Raw genomic sequence first — 12,598 nt, forward strand, 5'->3', positions numbered from 1 at the left:
TATTTACTTTGCCACCATGGCCTTTTTTGCCTTTACCTCCCTTCTCACCTAATTTGCTCACATTGTATATAGACTTGTTTTTTTTTACTGTATTATTGACTGTATGTTTGTTTTACTCCATGTGTAACTCTGTGTCGTTGTATGTGTCGAACTGCTTTGCTTTATCTTGGCCAGGTCGCAATTGTAAATGAGAACTTGTTCTCAACTTGCTTACCTGGTTAAATAAAGGTGAAATAAAAATAAAAAATAAATATAAGAGATGGACTATATAAGAGATGGACTATATAAGAGATGGACCACCATAAGAGATTGACTATATAAGAGATGGACTATATATGAGATGGACTATATAAGAGATGGACTATATAAGAGATGGACTATATAAGAGATGGACTATATAAGAGATGGACCACCATAAGAGATGGAGTATATAAGAGATGAACCACCATAAGAGATGGACTATATAAGAGATAAGAGATGGACTATATAAGAGATGGACTATATAAGAGATGGAGCACCATAAGAGATGGACTATACAAGAGATGGAGCACCATAAGAGATGGACCATATCAGAGATGGACTATATAAGAGATGGAGCACCATAAGAGATGGACTATATAAGAGATGGAGCAGCATAAGAGATGGACCATATCAGAGATGAACTATATAAGAGATGGACTATATAAGAGATGGACTATATAAGAGATGGACTATATAAGAGACGGACCATATAAGAGATGGACTATATATGAGATGGACTATATAAGAGACGGACCATATAAGAGATGGACTATATAAGAGACGGACCATAAAAGAGATGAACTATATAAGAAATGGATTATATAAGAGATGGACTATATAAGAGATGGATTATATAAGAGATGGACTATATAAGAGATGGACTATATAAGAGATGGAAAACCATAAGAGATGGACTATATAAGAGATGGACTATATAAGAGATGGAAAACCATAAGAGATGGACTATATAAGAGATGGACTATATAAGAGATGGACCACCATAAGAGATGGACCACCGTAAGAGATGGACCACCATAAGAGATGGACTATATAAGAGATGGATTATATAAGAGATGGACTATATAAGAGATGGACTATAAAAGAGATGGAAAACCATAAGAGATGGACTATATAAGACATGGAGCACCATAAGAGATGGACTATATAAGAAATGGACCACCATAAGACATGGACTATATAAGAGATGGACAATATAAGAGATGGAAACCCATAAGAGATGGACTCTATAAGAGATGGACTATATAAGAGATGGAAAACCATAAGAGATGGACTCTATAAGAGATGGAAAACCATAAGAGATGGACCACCATAAGAGATGGAGTATATAAGAGATGAACTATATAAGAGATGGACTATATAAGAGATGGACTATATAAGAGATGGACCATATAAGAGATGGACTATATATGAGACGGACTATATAAGAGATGAACTATATAAGAGATGGATTATATAAGAGATGGACTATATAAGAGATGGACTATATAAGAGACGGACCATAAAAGAGATGAACTATATAAGAGATGGATTATATAAGAGATGGACTATATAAGAGATGGACTATATAAGAGATGGACTATATAAGAGATGGAAAACCATAAGAGATGGACTATATAAGAGATGGACTATATAAGAGATGGAAAACCATAAGAGATGGACTACATAAGAGATGGACTATATAAGAGATGGACTATATAAGAGATGGACCACCATAAGAGATGGACCACCGTAAGAGATGGACCACCATAAGAGATGGACTATATAAGAGATGGATTATATAAGAGATGGACTATATAAGAGATGGACTATATAAGAGATGGACTATAAAAGAGATGGAAAACCATAAGAGATGGACTCTATAAGAGATGGACTATATAAGAGATGGAAAACCATAAGAGATGGACTCTATAAGAGATGGAAAACCATAAGAGATGGACCACCATAAGAGATGGAGTATATAAGAGATGAACTATATAAGAGATGGACTATATAAGAGATGGACTATATAAGAGACGGACCATATAAGAGATGGACTATATATGAGATGGATTATATAAGAGATGGACTATATAAGAGATGGATTATATAAGAGATGGACTATATAAGAGATGGACTATATAAGAGATGGAAAACCATAAGAGATGGACTATATAAGAGATGGACTATATAAGAGATGGAAAACCATAAGAGATGGACTATATAAGAGATGGACTATATAAGAGATGGACCACCATAAGAGATGGACCACCGTAAGAGATGGACCACCATAAGAGATGGACTATATAAGAGATGGATTATAAAAGAGAATGACTATATAAGAGATGGACTATATAAGAGATGGATTATATAAGAGATGGACCACCATAAGAGATGGACTATATAAGAGATGGATTATATAAGAGATGGACTATATAAGAGATGGACTATATAAGAGATGGACTATAAAAGAGATGGAAAACCATAAGAGATGGACTCTATAAGACATGGAGCACCATAAGAGATGGACTATATAAGAAATGGACCACCATAAGAGATGGACTATATAAGAGATGGACAATATAAGAGATGGAAACCCATAAGAGATGGACTCTATAAGAGATGGACTATATAAGAGATGGAAAACCATAAGAGATGGACTCTATAAGAGATGGAAAACCATAAGAGATGGACTATATAAGAGATGGAAAACCATAAGAGATGGACTCTATAAGACATGGAGCACCATAAGAGATGGACTATATAAGAGATGGACCACCATAAGAGATGGACTATATAATAGATGAACTATATAAGAGATGGACTATATAATAGATGGACTATATAAAAGATGGACTATATAAGAGATGGACTATATAAGAGATGGACAATATAAGAGATGGAAAACCATAAGAGATGGACTATATAAGAGATGGACTATATAAGAGATGGAAAACCATAAGAGATGGACTATATAATAGATGGACTATATAAGAGATGGACTATATAAGAGATGGACTATATAAGAGATGGACAATATAAGAGATGGAAAACCATAAGAGATGGACTATATAAGAGATGGACTATATACGAGATGGAAAACCATAAGAGATGGACCACCATAAGAGATGGACTATATAAGAGATGGACCACCATAAGAGATGGACCACCATAAGAGATGGAAAACCATAAGAGATGGACCACCATAAGAGATGGACTATATAAGAGATGGAAAACCATAAGAGATGGACTATATAAGAGATGGAAAACCATAAGAGATGGACTATATAAGAGATGGAAAACCATAAGAGATGGACTATATAAGAGATGGACTATATAAGAGATGGTCTATATAAGAGATGGACTATATAAGAGATGGACTATATAAGAGATGGACTATAAAAGAGATGGACTATATAAGAGATGGACTATATAAGAGATGGACTATATAAGAGATGGACCACCATAAGAGATGGACTATATAACAGATGGAAAACCATAAGAGATGGACTATATAAGAGATGGACCACCATAAGAGATGGACCACCATAAGAGATGGACTATATAACAGATGGAAAACCATAAGAGATGGACCACCATAAGAGATGGACTATATAAGAGATGGAAAACCATAAGAGATGGTCTATATAAGAGATGGACCACCAAAAGAGATGGTCTATATAAGAGATGGAAAACCATAAGAGATGGACTACATAAGAGATGGACCACCATAAGAGATGGTCTATATAAGAGATGGACTATATAAGAGATTGACCACCATAAGAGATGGACTATATAAGAGATGGACTATATAAGAGATGGACTATATAAGAGATGGACTATATAAGAGATGGACTATATAATAGATAAGAGATGGACTATATAATCAATAAGAGATGGGCTATATTAGAGATGGACGATATCAGAGATGGACTATATAAGAGATGGACCACCATCAGGAAGTGTAAATAAATAAGAGATGGACTATATAATCAATAAGAGATGGACTATATAATCAATAAGAGATGGACTATATAAGAGATGGACTATATAATCAATAAGAGATGGACTACATAAGAGATAAGAGATGGACTATATAAGAGATGGACTATATAAGAGATGGACTATATAATAGGTAAGAGATGGACTATATAATCAATAAGAGATGGACTATATAAGAGATGGACTATATAAGAGAAGGACTATATAATAGATAAGAGATGGACTATATAAGAGAAGGACTATATAATAGATAAGAGATGGACTATATAATCGATAAGAGATGGACTATATAAGAGATAAGAACTGGACTATATAAGAGATGGACTATATAAGAGATGGACTATATAAGAGATGGACTATTTAAGAGATGGAAAACCATAAGAGATTGACTATATAAGAGTTGGGTTATATAAGAGATGGACTATATAAGAGATGGACTATATAAGAGATGGACCACCATAAGAGATTGACTATATAAGAGATGGACTATATATGAGATGGACTATATAAGCGATGGACTATATAAGAGATGGACTATATAAGAGATGGACTATATAAGAGATGGACCACCATAAGAGATGGAGTATATAAGAGATGAACTATATAAGAGATGGACTATATATGAGACGGACTATATAAGAGATGGACCACCATAAGAGATGGACCAGCATAAGAGATGGACTATATAAGAGATGGACCACCATAAGAGATGGACTATATAAGAGAAAAGAGATGGACTATATAAGAGATGGACCACCATAAGAGATGGACTATATAAGAGATAAGAGATGGACCACCATAAGAGATGGACTATATAAGAGATGGATTATATAAGAGATGGACCACCATAAGAGATGAACTATATAAGAGATGGACTATATAAGAGATGGACTATATAATAGGTAAGAGATGGACTATATAAGAGATGGACTATATAAGAGATGGACTATTTAAGAGATGGAAAACCATAAGAGATTGACTACATAAGAGTTGGGTTATATAAGAGATGGACTATATAAGAGATGGACTATATAAGAGATGGACAACCATAAGAGATGGACTATATAAGAGATGGACTATATAAGAGATGGACTATATAATAGGTAAGAGATGGACTATATAATCAATAAGAGATGGACTATATAAGAGATAAGAGATAGACTATATAAGAGATGGACTATATAAGAGATGGACCACCATAAGAGATGGAAAACCATAAGAGATGGACCACCATAAGAGATGGACTATATAAGAGATGGAAAACCATAAGAGATGGACTATATAAGAGATGGAAAACCATAAGAGATGGACTATATAAGAGATGGAAAACCATAAGAGATGGACTATATAAGAGATGGACTATATAAGAGATGGAAAACCATAAGAGATGGTCTATATAAGAGATGGACTATATAAGAGATGGACTATATAAGAGATGGACTATAAAAGAGATGGACTATATAAGAGATGGACTATATAAGAGATGGACTATATAAGAGATGGACCACCATAAGAGATGGACTATATAACAGATGGAAAACCATAAGAGATGGACTATATAAGAGATGGACCACCATAAGAGATGGACCACCATAAGAGATGGACTATATAACAGATGGAAAACCATAAGAGATGGACCACCATAAGAGATGGACTATATAAGAGATGGAAAACCATAAGAGATGGACCACCATAAGAGATGGACTATATAAGAGATGGAAAACCATAAGAGATGGACTACATAAGAGATGGACCACCATAAGAGATGGTCTATATAAGAGATGGACTATATAAGAGATTGACCACCATAAGAGATGGACTATATAAGAGATGGACTATATAAGAGATGGACTATATAATAGATAAGAGATGGACTATATAATCAATAAGAGATGGGCTATATTAGAGATGGACGATATCAGAGATGGACTATATAAGAGATGGACCACCATCAGGAAGTGTAAATAAATAAGAGATGGACTATATAATCAATAAGAGATGGACTATATAATCAATAAGAGATGGACTATATAAGAGATAAGAGATGGACTATATAAGAGATGGACTATATAATAGATAAGAGATGGACTATATAATCAATAAGAGATGGACTACATAAGAGAAAAGAGATGGACTATATAAGAGATGGACTATATAATAGGTAAGAGATGGACTATATAATCAATAAGAGATGGACTATATAAGAGATAAGAGATGGACTATATAAGAGATGGACTATATAAGAGATGGACTATATAATAGATAAGAGATGGACTATATAATCGATAAGAGATGGACTATATAAGAGATAAGAACTGGACTATATAAGAGATGGACTATATAAGAGATGGACTATATAAGAGATGGACTATTTAAGAGATGGAAAACCATAAGAGATTGACTATATAAGAGTTGGGTTATATAAGAGATGGACTATATAAGAGATGGACCACCATAAGAGATTGACTATATAAGAGATGGACTATATATGAGATGGACTATATAAGCGATGGACTATATAAGAGATGGACTATATAAGAGATGGACTATATAAGAGATGGACCACCATAAGAGATGGAGTATATAAGAGATGAACTATATAAGAGATGGACTATATATGAGACGGACTATATAAGAGATGGACCACCATAAGAGATGGACCAGCATAAGAGATGGACTATATAAGAGATGGACCACCATAAGAGATGGACTATATAAGAGAAAAGAGATGGACTATATAAGAGATGGACCACCATAAGAGATGGACTATATAAGAGATAAGAGATGGACCACCATAAGAGATGGACTATATAAGAGATGGATTATATAAGAGATGGACCACCATAAGAGATGAACTATATAAGAGATGGACTATATAAGAGATGGACTATATAATAGGTAAGAGATGGACTATATAATCAATAAGAGATGGACTATATAAGAGATAAGAGATAGACTATATAAGAGATGGACTATATAAGAGATGGACTATATAATAGATAAGAGATGGACTATATAATCGATAAGAGATGGACTATATAAGAGATAAGAGATGGACTATATAAGAGATGGACTATATAAGAGATGGACTATATAAGAGATGGACTATTTAAGAGATGGAAAACCATAAGAGATTGACTACATAAGAGTTGGGTTATATAAGAGATGGACTATATAAGAGATGGACTATATAAGAGATGGACCACCATAAGAGATGAACTATATAAGAGATGGACTATATAAGAGATGGACTATATAATAGGTAAGAGATGGACTATATAATCAATAAGAGATGGACTATATAAGAGATAAGAGATAGACTATATAAGAGATGGACTATATAAGAGATGGACTATATAATAGATAAGAGATGGACTATATAATCGATAAGAGATGGACTATATAAGAGATAAGAGATGGACTATATAAGAGATGGACTATATAAGAGATGGACTATTTAAGAGATGGAAAACCATAAGAGATTGACTACATAAGAGTTGGGTTATATAAGAGATGGACTATATAAGAGATGGACCACCATAAGAGATGGACCACCGTAAGAGATGGACCACCATAAGAGATGGACTATATAAGAGATGGATTATATAAGAGATGGACTATATAAGAGATTGACTATATAAGAGATGGACTATATAAGAGATGGACTATATAAGAGATGGACTATATAAGAGATGGACCACCATAAGAGATGGAGTATATAAGAGATGAACTATATAAGAGATGGACTACATAAGAGATGGACCACCATAAGAGATGGACCAGCATAAGAGATGGACTATATAAGAGATGGACCACCATAAGAGATGGACTATATAAGAGAAAAGAGATGGACTATATAAGAGATGGACCACCATAAGAGATGGACTATATAAGAGATAAGAGATGGACCACCATAAGAGATGGACTATATAAGAGATGGATTATATAAGAGATGGACCACCATAAGAGATGAACTATATAAGAGATAAGAGATGGACCACCATAAGAGATGAACTATATAAGAGATGGACTATATAAAAGATGGAATATATAAGAGATGGACCACCATCAGGAAGTGTAAATAAATAAACTATAGAGAGGACGAGGGAATAATATATCTTGACAAGGCCAGGTCAACTATGGTAGGCTATAGGAATGGTTGACAAGGCCAGGTCAACTATGGTAGGCTATAGGAATGCTTGACAAGGCCAGGTCAACTATGATAGGCTATAGGAATGGTTGACAAGGCCAGGTCAACTATGATAGGCTATAGGAATGGTTGACAAGGCCAGGTCAACTATGATAGGCTATAGGAATGCTTGACAAGGCCAGGTCAACTATGATAGGCTATAGGAAGGCTAGACAAGGCCAGGTCAACTATGATAGGCTATAGGAATGCTTGACATTTTGATCCAATCCCGTATGGCATCCATAGAGCTATGAAAATATAATTTTTCGGTCTATGTAGCCTATTCACATATGAACCGAAGGTCGCGTGCACACGCGCGCACACACACTCACACACAGTGCCCTATCCACGTCCTAAACGAAGGTAGGAGCAGCAGCATAGCCTGGCTATTACATGATAACAAGTAGGACACTGTTACCGGATAACAAATAATATCAATAACAATCCAAACATGCACGAGACAATCCAAACATGCACGAGACAATCCAAACATGCACGAGACAATCCAAACATGCACGAGACAATCCAAACATGCACGCTTACTTCCCCAGCTCCTCGAAAAGCTGGAATTCATCGGTGAATCTCGTGCAAATCGTTAGCGCCATCCTGAAAGCGACAGCAGTGTAGCAGACCGTAGACGCGATAGAGATGGATGTAATGCGCCCACTAGATCCACACTAGCGTTGTCGTTGACTTCACCACCAGCGCTTTACCGCACGAACGAATAGATAGAAAGCCGAAAAACAGCGCAGAACAAGGCGAATCATACAGCGATGGCTTCTGTACAACAGCCCTGTCTCGACTGAAGAGAAGAAGAACGCTCTGCCGCAGCGACAGAACGGAAGAGTCCAGTCACCAAACGCTGTCTGCCGCGAAGGACGATTGTTAAACCTAAATCCCTTCTTTTTTTTTGCAACGACAACAGCTTTATTGGGAGGATTTAGGGCAGTGAATCTGGTGTATGCAGCTCACAGAGCGGAGACGCTGCATTTTGTCTGCATTTCCATTTCTAGCTGTCTGTCCGTCTACGGCGCGTCCCCTCGTTTTGCCACTGAGGTGTGCGCGTGTGGTCGTCACTAGTTTACCACAGCCACAAAGTCATAATTATGGCTAAACCCGCATATATCTACAATTTATCTTCTAAAAATTAGATTTTTATAACCTCAACCTCAACCCTAACCAAAACCACATTGCTAACACTTTGCCAATCTTGACTTTGTGGCTGGTGTATATTGACAACCCCTCCCACAGGCTCTGCGATCAGCCCCTCTACCCACGTCATCCTTATACTTATGAAAATGCTTACGCCTTCAATAATAATAAGAATAGTGACGATGGTGACGATAGTGACGTTATTATATTAATAATACATACTACATCATGAATAAACTGTTATTATTCATCTATGATCATATCTGATTGGTGCGGCAGGTAGCCTAGCGGTTTAGAACGTTTGACAGGTAACTCTAAAAGTTGCTAGAGCGGATCCCCGGAACAGACAAGGTTAAAAAAAATCTGTCGTTCTAAACAAGGCAGTTAAACCCACTGTTCTTAAGGCCGTCGTTGTACATAAGAATTTGTTCTTAACTGACTTGCCGAGTTAAATCAAGTTGAAATATATACAATACATAATACATAAACTGTTATTTGTGTGTTTAATGGTTCTTCTATTCTTGTGGGGATCTTAATGTCCCAACAAGGAAATGTGTCCTTCATGGGGACATTTCCCACATCCCCCTTGAGGACATTTCCCACATCCCCCTTGAGGACATTTCCCACATCCCCCTTGAGGACATTTCCCACATCCCCCTTGAGGACATTTCCCACATCCCCCTTGAGGACATTTCCCACTTCCCCCATGAGGACAAATGCTGTTTTAAACAAAAGGGTTAGGTTTAGAGTTAACTTTAGGGTGAGAGGTTAGGTTTAGAGTTAAGTTTAGGGTAAGAGGTTAGGTTTAGAGTTAAGTTTAGGGTAAGAGGTTAGGTTTAGAGTTAAGTTTAGGGTAAGAGGTTAGGTTTAGAGTTAAGTTTAGGGTAAGAGGTTAGGTTTAGAGTTAAGTTTAGGGTAAGAGGTTAGGTTCAGAGTTAAGTTTAGGGTAAGAGGTTAGGTTCAGATTTAGGTTTAGGGTAAGAGGTTAGATTCAGAGTTAAGTTTAGGGTAAGAGGTTAGGTTTAGAGTTAAGTTTAGGGTAAGAGGTTTAGAGTTAGGTTTAGGGTAAAAGGTTAGGTTCAGAGTTAAGTTCACAATTAGGGTAAGAGGTTTAGAGTTAAGTTTAGGGTAAGAGGTTTAGTGTTAAGTTTAGGGTAAGTGTCACGCCCTGGTCTAAGTATTTTGTGTTTTTCTTCATGTATTGGGTCAGGCCAGGGTGTGGCATGGAGTTTTTGTATTGTGGTGTGTTTTGTCTTGGGGTTTTGGTGTGTATATATTTGGGATTGTAGCTAGTGGGGTTATCTAGCAAAGTCTATGGCTGTCTGGAGTGGTTCTCAATCAGAGACAGGTGCTTATCGTTGTCTCTGATTGGGAACCATATTTAGGCAGCCATATTCTTTGAGTTTGTTGTGGGTGATTGTCCTTAGTGTCTTTGTATTTAGTTGACAAGTATAGGCTGTTTCGGTTTTCATTACGTTTTGTAGTGTTTTGTGTTTATTCGTGTTTACGTTTGTTTCATTAAACATGGATCGCAATCTACACGCTGCAGTTTGGTCCGACTCTCCTTCACCACACCTAGAGAACCGTTACAGTAAGAGGTTAGGTTTAGAGCTAAGTTTACAATTAGGGTAAGAGGTTAGGTTTAGAGTTAAGTTTAGGGTAAGAGGTTAGGTTTAGAGTTAAGTTTAGGGTAAGAGGTTAGGTTTAGAGTTAAGTTTAGGGTAGGAGGTTAGGTTTAGAGTTAAGTTTAGGGTAAGAGGTTAGGTTCAGAGTTAAGTTTAGGGTAAGAGGTTAGGTTCAGAGTTAAGTTTAGGGTAAGAGGTTTAGAGTTAGGTTTAGGGTAAGAGGTTAGGTTCAGAGTTAAGTTCACAATTAGGGTAAGAGGTTTAGAGTTAAGTTTAGGGTAAGAGGTTTAGTGTTAAGTTTAGGGTAAGAGGTTAGGTTTAGAGTTAAGTTTAGGGTAAGAGGTTAGGTTTAGAGTTAAGTTTAGCGTAAGAGGTTTAGAGTTAGGTTTAGGGTAAGAGCTTAGGTTCAGAGTTAAGTTCACAATTAGGGTAAGAGGTTAGGTTTAGAGCTAAGTTTACAATTAGGGTAAGAGGTTAGGTTTAGAGTTAAGTTTAGGGTAAGAGGTTTAGAGTTAGGTTTAGGGTAAGAGCTTAGGTTCAGAGTTAAGTTCACAATTAGGGTAAGAGGTTAGGTTTAGAGCTAAGTTTACAATTAGGGTAAGAGGTTAGGTTTAGAGTTAAGTTTAGGGTAAGAGGTTAGGTTTAGAGTTAAGTTTAGGGTAAGAGGTTAGGTTTAGAGTTAAGTTTAGGGTAGGAGGTTAGGTTTAGAGTTAAGTTTAGGGTAAGCGGTTAGGTTCAGAGTTAGGTTTAGGGTAAGAGGTTAGGTTCAGAGTTAAGTTTAGGGTAAGAGGTTAGGTTTAGAGTTAAGTTTAGGGTAAGAGGTTAGGTTTAGAGTTAAGTTTAGGGTAAGAGGTTAGGTTTAGAGTTAAGTTTAGGGTAAGAGGTTTAGAGTTAGGTTTAGGGTAAGAGGTTAGGTTCAGAGTTAAGTTCACAATTAGGGTAAGAGGTTTAGAGTTAAGTTTAGGGTAAGAGGTTTAGTGTTAAGTTTAGGGTAAGAGGTTAGGTTTAGAGCTAAGTTTACAATTAGGGTAAGAGGTTAGGTTTAGAGCTAAGTTTACAATTAGGGTAAGAGGTTAGGTTTAGAGTTAAGTTTAGGGTAAGAGGTTAGGTTTAGAGTTAAGTTTAGGGTAAGAGGTTAGGTTTAGAGATAAGATTATGGTAAGAGGTTTAGAGTTAAGTTTACAATTAGGGTAAGAGGTTAGGTTCAGAGTTAAGTTTAGGGTAAGAGGTTAGGTTCAGAGTTAGGTTTACAATTGTGGTTATGGGTAAATGGTTCAAATCTGTCGTTCTGCCCCTTAAAAAAGCAGTTAACCCACTGTTCCTAGGCCGTCATTGTAAATAAGAATGTGTTCTTAACTGACTTGCCCAGTTAAATAAAGGTTCATTTAAAAATGTTAATTAAAATGGGTTGAGGTTAAGGTAAGGGTTAGAAAAGATAGGATTTTGAATGGAAATCAATGTTCGGTCACCACGAGGCTAGAAGAACAAAACCTGTGTGTGTGTGTGTGTGTGTGTGTGTGTGTGTGTGTGTGTGTGTGTGTGTGTGTGTGTGGTAACTGGGTACTACAATGCAGTCTGATCACTATAGTTAGATTTTATTTTATTTGACTAT

At 36.2% G+C, this 12,598-nt stretch overlaps 1 pseudogene; it reads right to left on the reverse strand.

Moving 5' to 3' along the window:
- LOC135561699 (calcium/calmodulin-dependent protein kinase type II delta chain-like) overlaps window positions 1–9,327 on the reverse strand; it is a 132,915-nt pseudogene extending 123,588 nt beyond the window's left edge.
- Window positions 9,328–12,598: the final 3,271 nt, after the last annotated feature.

This window comes from Oncorhynchus nerka, linkage group LG18, assembly GCF_034236695.1.
Source record: "Oncorhynchus nerka isolate Pitt River linkage group LG18, Oner_Uvic_2.0, whole genome shotgun sequence".
Lineage (NCBI taxonomy): Eukaryota > Metazoa > Chordata > Actinopteri > Salmoniformes > Salmonidae > Oncorhynchus > Oncorhynchus nerka.